We start from the raw sequence: 9,055 nt of genomic DNA on the forward strand, positions 1-9,055 counted from the left end.
GATGCATCCCTATCACCGCTCATGGTAGAGTCGATGCCATACTACTGCCTCTCCAAAAACATTGTGTCCCCTTGGTGCATGACTATGCCGTCAATCATGTGTTCTTCCACAAATTCATTTCCTGCACTGGTTAAGGTTTTTGGATAATTTATAAGTTATGTAAACTTCGGAATGTTGGAACAATTCAACGGTATATAAGAACATTCGAACAAGGAACTTGGAACCGGCCATATGTTGTTGATCACTGAAATGGATCAAAACTTGTGGATTTGGCACATTACATATATTTCTTCACTGCCTTGATACATCAGCTAGCTTATGTACACATGAACACGTTGCTCTCGACCACCAATTCTGATCTTCTAACAAAAGAAAAACAATAATTCTCATGCATAAAAAGAGACCTATCAGTACATCGACCATGCTTGAAGGTGTATTTTCCGCAGAAAAGGAGCGAGGACTGTTTATAGCTCTGCTTCCGCTTTTGAACCCGGTACCCTCGGGATAGCACCAAGGTTGTAATCTGATTTGTGATACTGAATATCAAGCACTTAACCAAAGATTTATGGTTTGGAAATCCAACCTTTGGAACCCAAGCACCAGTATCTTGAGCATTTCTTCTTTGTTGATTGTTCAAAACATCAAGACGTCACCAATAATTCTTCTATTGGCCACTAAGCAAAACAGTTCGACTGGATATGTCTGAAATGGATTATGGATGTGAGGTGATTGAGAGACAATGTAGCCGATCATCTCTGCAGCCAACAAAGATGCGCCCGCCCACCATCAAGGGTGACGAGAAGATGTCCCCAGGAAGATCCATGGCTGCAAACTCTTGCACAGAGTAACCATCTTTCCCCTGCTCAGCATCAGCTCTAATCCCAAGGACACGGACCTTCCCAGAACTTGTGCAGATACAAGCAAATCTGCAAAAAGAACAGCTATAACATTTTCTTGACACCTATTTGCTATAAGACTTTGCTATCGATATGCCAATTACCTCTCTGAAGCTCCAGATGGCGTTGATGCTAACACTTCATCAACAAAAGCAGATGCAGTAATTGGGTCGCTGACGTCATATGACCAAAGAAGATCACCAGATGTCTGTGGTGAAATCATTAATGTTTAAGTACTTAAAGTGAAGATAAGCCGTTATCTCCTAGTAAACATAACATGCAATAAATAAAGTTCAATTGTTTAACACAAAAAGAACTTGAGAATTACCCGCAGCTGCTAAATTGACATCAGAAAATAAGTAAACACAACAGTGGCAGAGATTCTATGATCATTAACTGTATTTCTGGAAATGACGTAAACATTTACAATGAGTATAATTTAACACTATTATCTAGAACACGAAAGAATTATATGAAATGATCATCATGCAACCAACTGCATGCCACTCTCCCACTAGTGCCCGTACAAAAGATTATGTTGTCTCAAAAGAGAAATTTGGAAGTTCAGTACGTAAGACTTACAATATCAAAAGAGTACAAACTTCCATCACGGGAAGGTATCAGCACCTGCCATTGACATTATGCAAAAGTTTGGTTCAGTTTACTTCAAACTGGGAACACATCAACTTGTGAACAATTAGGTCACGAGGAAACAGCTGTTTTCAGAATTCTCAAAGTACCTGAGAAGGAAGGGCAGATGACACACATGCACCAGCAAAAATAGGACCACCAACAGTTGCCTGGGTTTTAAAGAAATTAGTTATGACTCTGTGATAAACAATTAAATAATACTAACAAAATTGACAGTATGGAACAATACTAAATAACAACAAGATCAAAACCAAATAAAATCTTGATACGACAAGACTTAAAAACAAGGGCGTCCAAAACATAAATTGGCATCCACAAACTACAATTGTTCTCTGAGTACTCCGCTCAATGTTAGTTAGTTCTGTAGGCTGGATAGTTAGCTTTAGTCTAGCAGATGTCTGGTGTGTCTACCAGACAACTTTAAAAGAATAACTGTTCCTTTGTATATCAATCTGTTGCAGACTGTAACTTTGTAACAATAGCTTCACAAACACAACAGGGAGAAGAGCTATTCCACCTTCCAGACAACAGTGCCATGTGAGTTCAATGCGATCACCAAACCGTTCACCAAGCAACAAACAACTGCAAGATGAAAGTTAGTAATCAGCATAAATTGGCATCCTTAAGTGAAGAATACTGAACGTACATAGCAAATTCCCAGTACATTCCTTATCGAACCCACACATTGACTGAGGTCAATACACATGTTATGTTTAATTAAATTTTTATAATATTAAACTTGGCACCTTAAAGCATATGCCACATAGCTAGCCAAAAGTATGCTCGAGACATGCACGGTTGCACAATGGTTACACTTTTAAATAATGGTTTTAACCAATGCTCTGATGCTGTCGTGCCAGGGAGGAGCATATGGGATTCGGATTTTACTAGGGAACTTGGAAGTCTTGGATGAGAAAAAGTGGATCACTCAAAAAAAATTCAACATTTGTGAAATACATATGAAAAAGTAGGCAAAAAAATCAACATTTGTGAAATACACATGAAAAAGTAGGCATAACTAAATGGTGAAAATGTGAGTTCTCAAAAATTAAATCTGAATGTGGACCAACTCCTAAAATCGACTGGCTCTTGCTACCTTTAATGTTGCATCCTTGTAACTCTTTTTTGTGCCAAAGAAATTTAATCATAAAATACGCATGGACAATTGCAGAACATCTGTGCTCATGCCTCATGGCTAGCTTAAAAATTACCATTTCCACTTTGATGATCGATGGCAAGAGAACTGAAAATTGCTGCCCCAGCTTCATATTGCCAAACTATTCTGAATGATGGAACCTGCTACCACCAAAAGAAACCAGTGAAGACTCTGGATACTCACTCGTTGCTAATTATTTTACTTTCTATTACTAGCTTTGCTGCAGACAATTCCCATGGAAACAATATAAAAAACGATAAAAAGAAAAGAAAAAACATGCACATTTTCTCCTTTAAAGTTATCACGGGGAATATATCATAAGTCACCTCAAGGGATATTGCAGTTACAAGGCCACTCGTACAAGCAACATAGATCCTGTCATGTGCCTGCAAGGAGCAATCCAGATAACACAAGATCAATAGAGCCCTTGCACAGATTTAAGGCAGATGCATGCTGTGAATCAGTAAAAATACCATGTCCACAGCAGGAGAACCATAGATGCTTCCACCACAAGATACTTTATAAGCGCAGCAACAATCTTTGTAATTTAGTGCATATAAATGATGATCATAAGAGCCACACCTGACAATCATACACAACATATTATTAACAAAAACATTTAACAGCAGTACAGTCGTCTATTGTGCAAACTTATGTCTCTGTATGATTGAAGAGTGAGTAGACAGATCATTGGTTCACTCATTCTAGCTGAAAACATAACATTTTATTATCATAATAACAAATGTGCTTTCATCTAAACTGAGAGAAAAGTTATATACAGAGAGAACTGTGACAAGTGATAGTAGCGTACTATGATGAACAAAAGAAAGATTATGGGATGGTACCATATTAAATTCCTTGTCCTGTCAACAACTGGTTGCATTTTTACCTGAAAGAAGATTCTTAATTTGGGATATGAAATATCAAAAATATTAGATGCTTCTTAAGATGTTCCATCATGTATGCTGTAACAAAATAATCATCGTATAACTTCGTAACTGCATTATCAAATTCCATATGCCAGAAATACTACCATCATGGGCCTTTGCATAACTTGAGCGTGACATTTGGCCCCTTTACTATTTCACTTGCAGCAGTTAAAGAACCATAGCCTACTCAACATGAACATACAGTCAGGAAGATTTTCTTAAAATCAAACATCCCAAAGCTGAGATCTATTATAGTTTTATTTACGTCTAGCACACAAAATAATCAGTCCCTTGTCATTCTTAGTGTTCCTCAGAGATGGGATGAAAATACATATGCCATATTTCAAAGTGAGGTTTAAAAGATGTTTCAAATAAAAATGCAGCAATTGTACCTCTCCATCTGTTTGAACTGTCCAAGATAGTTTGCCAGTCAACATATCATGAAAGTAAATTTTCCCTTTATAACATCCAACCACAACCTGTCCAACAGATTAATGATGAGCTAGATCACAAAATGACTGGCCAGTTGCTATGTCAACTAGTTCAAGAGTCAAGTCACCTCTGAAAAATCACCAGTAATAGCAGCAGAACACTCCACACGTCCTTCCAATTTGACACTCCACCTCACTGAACCACTGCATAATAAATTGGAAGTAAATTTTCAAGATATTCAGTATGCATATGTCCGATCGGAACTGCTATCTCATTGAATCAGATTCAAATTAACCGAATCAATAAGAACAACATGAGAGTATATCTGGCGCACCAGACCGAGGATTTAGCATTCAAAGTAATAAGAAAAATAATAGAAACAATGACTAAGAACTAGCAAGCAAAACTCACTTGCAACCATCGATGCAGAGAAATAAATGTGAATGGGACCCAATAAATATGTTTATCATCCCATTGTTCAGGACAAGCAAAGTTGACGCATCAACACATGAATCCAAAGGAATGTTCCAAAGTTCCTGAAGATAACCTCTTTTGTTGTATGAAACATATGAGCAAACATCTTCAAGTTGCAGCTTCCCTTCATCATCATGCATAAATCTGTTGCAACGCCCAATAGACCACTTCTTGTGTAAACAAAAGTTCAGGATCCACTGACTCACCATGGCACTGCTTCTGTCCTTCAAGCATGTACCCAAGTAGATGTCATTTGCCTGGTATCTATCATTAGGAGAGAATGGATATTTGTTAAGCTGGCCCTCTGTTTCATTTCCATAACTCCCTGCAACGTGATAATGTGCACGCTTTCCATTTATCCGTGCTTTGCGAACATGATAACTGTCATCCGCACTTGCAGCAATCGGGTCGAATAGTCCCTGTAGACTTGCAGATAAGTTCATGCCCTTCTTAGGCTGAGGTTCATCAGTAGGAGAAACCGAATTACTATGCTCCACAATTAAAGCATGCAAAAGCTTCGAAGGGGTTGGATAGACATAAAGCAGCCTCATGTCAATCTCCAACTTGTGGGCTGCATGGGCAGCAGAAATTGAGTTACCACCCAAGGTGAAAAAATCATCAAACTCAGAAACTTAATTAACAAGCAGGGCGTCACAAAATGCCTATTGTAGATGGAGGCGGCATCAGTACAACATGAACATGAATGGACACTATCCAAAGATATAAAAAAAACTGAAAGAAGAAACAGAAACACACACACAAATGTCAGATTAAAAAAAATAAGAAGTTTTCAGGTGAAAAGGTAAAAACAAGAGACAACACCAGAACTAAGAACAGACCTTTTTAATAACTTCTAAATGTGGATTAACTGGACCAGTTCCAGACTCAATTCGCTCAATTTCACATGGTTCCAATGCACACTCCAAACTTGCTAACTTGACATAGTCAACCTTTCCTGAAGAAGTCAAAGGTAAGGACTTCATGGGGATAAAGAAGCTTGGAACCATAAATGGTGGAACCTTCTTGATGAGCCAACTTCGAATTGATGCCATGATATCTTGAAAAGAATGTACTTCTCTATACGACAGGCTATCTTTCAAAATTTCATCCTTACTCTTAAACACCAGGTATGCCTTATAATCTGGAGACCCTTTACTTTGGAAAGTAACTGCAGCATCACTGACAGCAGGATGTTCCTTTAAGGTGGATTCTACCTCTTCTAGTGAAAAACGCTGCCCATAATTTTTTAAAGAACGGTCCTTTCTCCCAAGGAAAACAAGTTCACCAGCCTTCAGCCGTCGAGCATAGTCACCCGTTTTGTAGTATGTTGAACTTTCACTGCCTTCAGTGTGATTACTCCTCAGAAACTCAGCTAAATAACCATTGAATAAACATGCTCCACTGACACAAATTTCACCTTCAGCTGCAATCCCAGCATGCTTCACAAGAAAAACTTCACAATTTGCAATAGGAAATCCAATCGGTACACTGGTTATTTCTTCACGCTCTAAAATTGCAGGCAGATCTTTGCAATCAAAGAATGTACAATCACCAGAAACCTAAAACACAAGTACAAATTTTGAATAAAGATGCATAACAAACACCAACACTATAATTTGAACCAGTCCCTGTGTGGACTAAACTGAACAAAAGATAGCAAAAAAGAAACAACAGTAATTTTAAGCCCCCAGTGAGATGAAACAATGATGCAACTGAGCTCATAGATTGATGGATATTAGGGACAAAAGTATGCCATTTCTGTTCTTCTATTTAACATGTTGCTCAGATTGCAACACTCTATGTATCTCTTCTGTGTCGTAATTCCAGACCAAATTTAACATCTCAGGATGAAAAAGGGCCAGAAATTCAGTTTTAAAGTTCATCTCTGGGCGTAAGAGGTAGTAGGGAACTCGAGCACTTAGTCCTTATTACGGCATACCAACTCATTACAATGATTCCCCTAAATTTACATTTAATAGATAGCAGTAAAACTGTGGTTAGTAAATGATGTACCAATGGCAGGAGCAAAGCACTCCCTGTCACGAGCCTAATTTTTGGGGAGGAAATGTACATCCATAGCAGGAGCAAAGAACTCCCTGTCTCAAGCCTAATTCTGTATGAAATTTTTAGAAGGTTTTAAACTTATCTGCATAAAGATCGCACAGATAACTCAATTATGTGAATGCAATGAAAATATTTAAACATCCTTTTTATTAATAGCCAAGTTGGGAAAATTCAGCCGGCTGGCCAAAGTAGTGTTGATTAGCACTGGCATTGTCTAGAGAAAACAATAGGTAAGAGTAAGAATGTATCAGAGAGAGAAAATAGACTTGATCTCCTCTGGAAAAAAAAACAGAAAATATTTGGTGGGTAACTTTCTCACCTCTGTTGTTCCATACAAATTTATGATAGTAGTCTCTGGCAGAATTTCACGAACCCTCTTCCACAGCACTAAGGACAGAATCTCCCCACTAAATACCAAGATCTTAAGAGAGTTATATCCACATGAAATATTTTTCTCCAGGGTAGGTAGAATTATCTCCTTCAGCGACGGAACTATAGTCACCCTTGATATACGATATGCCTATGACAACATAAGCCAATGCAAGCGCAATGAATGTTATACCAAAAAGACAAGGGAGTTTTATGTAATGATGGACCAAGAAAATCAGGAATAACATTCTAGGAGCTATTATTTTGTGAAGCATCTATTCAAGTCAAACAGGAAAGAGCCTCAGACAATCCCTTGATTACAACGGCAACAAACTATAAATATTGTTTGCTATGATAATGGTACAGTACATTATCCCAGTGTTAAATGGTAATTCCACAATATCAAACTGAATTCTTGAAACGGTAATTTTGTTTCTGAGATTCATATGCAATATTATTCAAGTAATAAGCTTTGGAGATTTTGATCAGACACTTAAAAACTAGCTGGATAAGGAAACCAAACACATAGAAGTATTTTCACTAGAAGAATGACTAACGCATATATGAAGGTTAAGTAACCTTAATCAAGTTGGCCAATGATGCTGGATTGGCTCTCCAATTATTGGGGGGAATGACAAGTGTTGTGCTAGTCAACACAGCAGAAAGAAACTCCTGAAGATGGTCAACAAAGCTGACAGATGTCTTAAACAACAACACATCTTCCGAACACAAAGGATTCCTTCTTTGCATCCACAAAAAGCGATTCAGAAGACCTAGCGCATGATAGTAAAAGAAGCATTTCTCAGTAAATTGGTTGCTCAGCCAAACCTAAAATTCAGTGGGAGGGAACCACCTAATGGACACGCCATAATAAAATTGCAAAACTGCCTAATAAGTGGAGTAGTAACCTAGAAGTCAAGAACATGAGGCTAGCATCTAAAAATATGTCGACCCATTCCTTTGCCATTTCAGAGGCGGAGCAACATAATACCATGATGAGTGATGACATAAGTAATTTCACAACAATACGAATGTTTACCTTTCTCCGTTCCACAAACGCCTTTGGGTCTTCCAGTAGAACCGGACGTGAACATCACATAGCAGAACTCCCGCGGCCTCTCACTCATGCTCGCACGGCCAAGCAAGCTCATCTCCACCAATCCCAACCTCTCCATGGTCCAACCCTTGCCGGATGTCGCCATTGAATCGCAGGACAGGGCAAGAGCTGCCCTTAAGAACATCGTCCTCATGCGAAACCCCTGCCGATTCGACCGGCGCCGCAGTAGAGGCGGAAAACGCCTCCCTGCACCTGAGCACGGCGAGGACGGCGGCGACGTACCCCGCCGACGGGGAGGCGTACACCCCCACCACCCTAGGCGTCGCGCCCGCGCCTCCCCCGTGTCGATCCGAGCGGGGGGTGGGGGCGGGGGCGAATTACAGCGGACAACAAATGTCAGCCGAGCGCATCGCGGCTCACGCACGCACCTGGGGATCCGTCGTCGCCGCGGTGGTCGGTGGAAGGGCGAGGAAGCGCGGCGGCGATGCGGCGGGAGAGCGAGGAGACGGCGGATAGGAGGTCGCCGCAGGCGAAGCGGCGCTCGCCGTCGCCCGCATGGACGACGGCGAGTCGGGCGGGGTCCCGACGCGCGGCGCGGTCGAAGGCGTGGGAGATGCAGCACCGCTCCTCCTCCGCCGCCACCGCCATTCCGCCGCCGAGCTCGGCGCGCGCCAGCGGAGAAGGAAATTAAACCGACACCCTAGCGGAAGCGGATAGTGCAAAATCCGCCTTCGAGCTCAGTTTGCGTACTATACAGAGCCGTTTCCCCAAGGCAAAGACGCGCAAATCTTCACATTTTTTGTTTCTTGAACCGGCAAATCTTCAGTTTGTTAATACTACATGGTTCGAGTCTAAAATACATTTGCACTTCGTATACTCCTATAGGAGAAGGGCATATCTCAGACTCAGATACCTTTTATGTTCCAAATTAAGATTTCTACCAAGTATAAATGGACAGATAAAAGAGGCTAAACCTAAGTCTAGTGCCAACTATATCGATGGTGATCAGACCAACAAACTGATGACA

At 40.4% G+C, this 9,055-nt stretch overlaps 1 pseudogene; it reads right to left on the reverse strand.

The window, feature by feature from the left end:
- Window positions 1-213: 213 nt before the first annotated feature.
- LOC119288186 lies at window positions 214-8,727 on the reverse strand (annotated as a pseudogene).
- Between the last annotated feature and the right edge of the window lie 328 nt (window positions 8,728-9,055).

Source organism: Triticum dicoccoides, chromosome 4A, assembly GCF_002162155.2.
Source record: "Triticum dicoccoides isolate Atlit2015 ecotype Zavitan chromosome 4A, WEW_v2.0, whole genome shotgun sequence".
Classification (NCBI taxonomy): Eukaryota; Viridiplantae; Streptophyta; class Magnoliopsida; order Poales; family Poaceae; genus Triticum; species Triticum dicoccoides.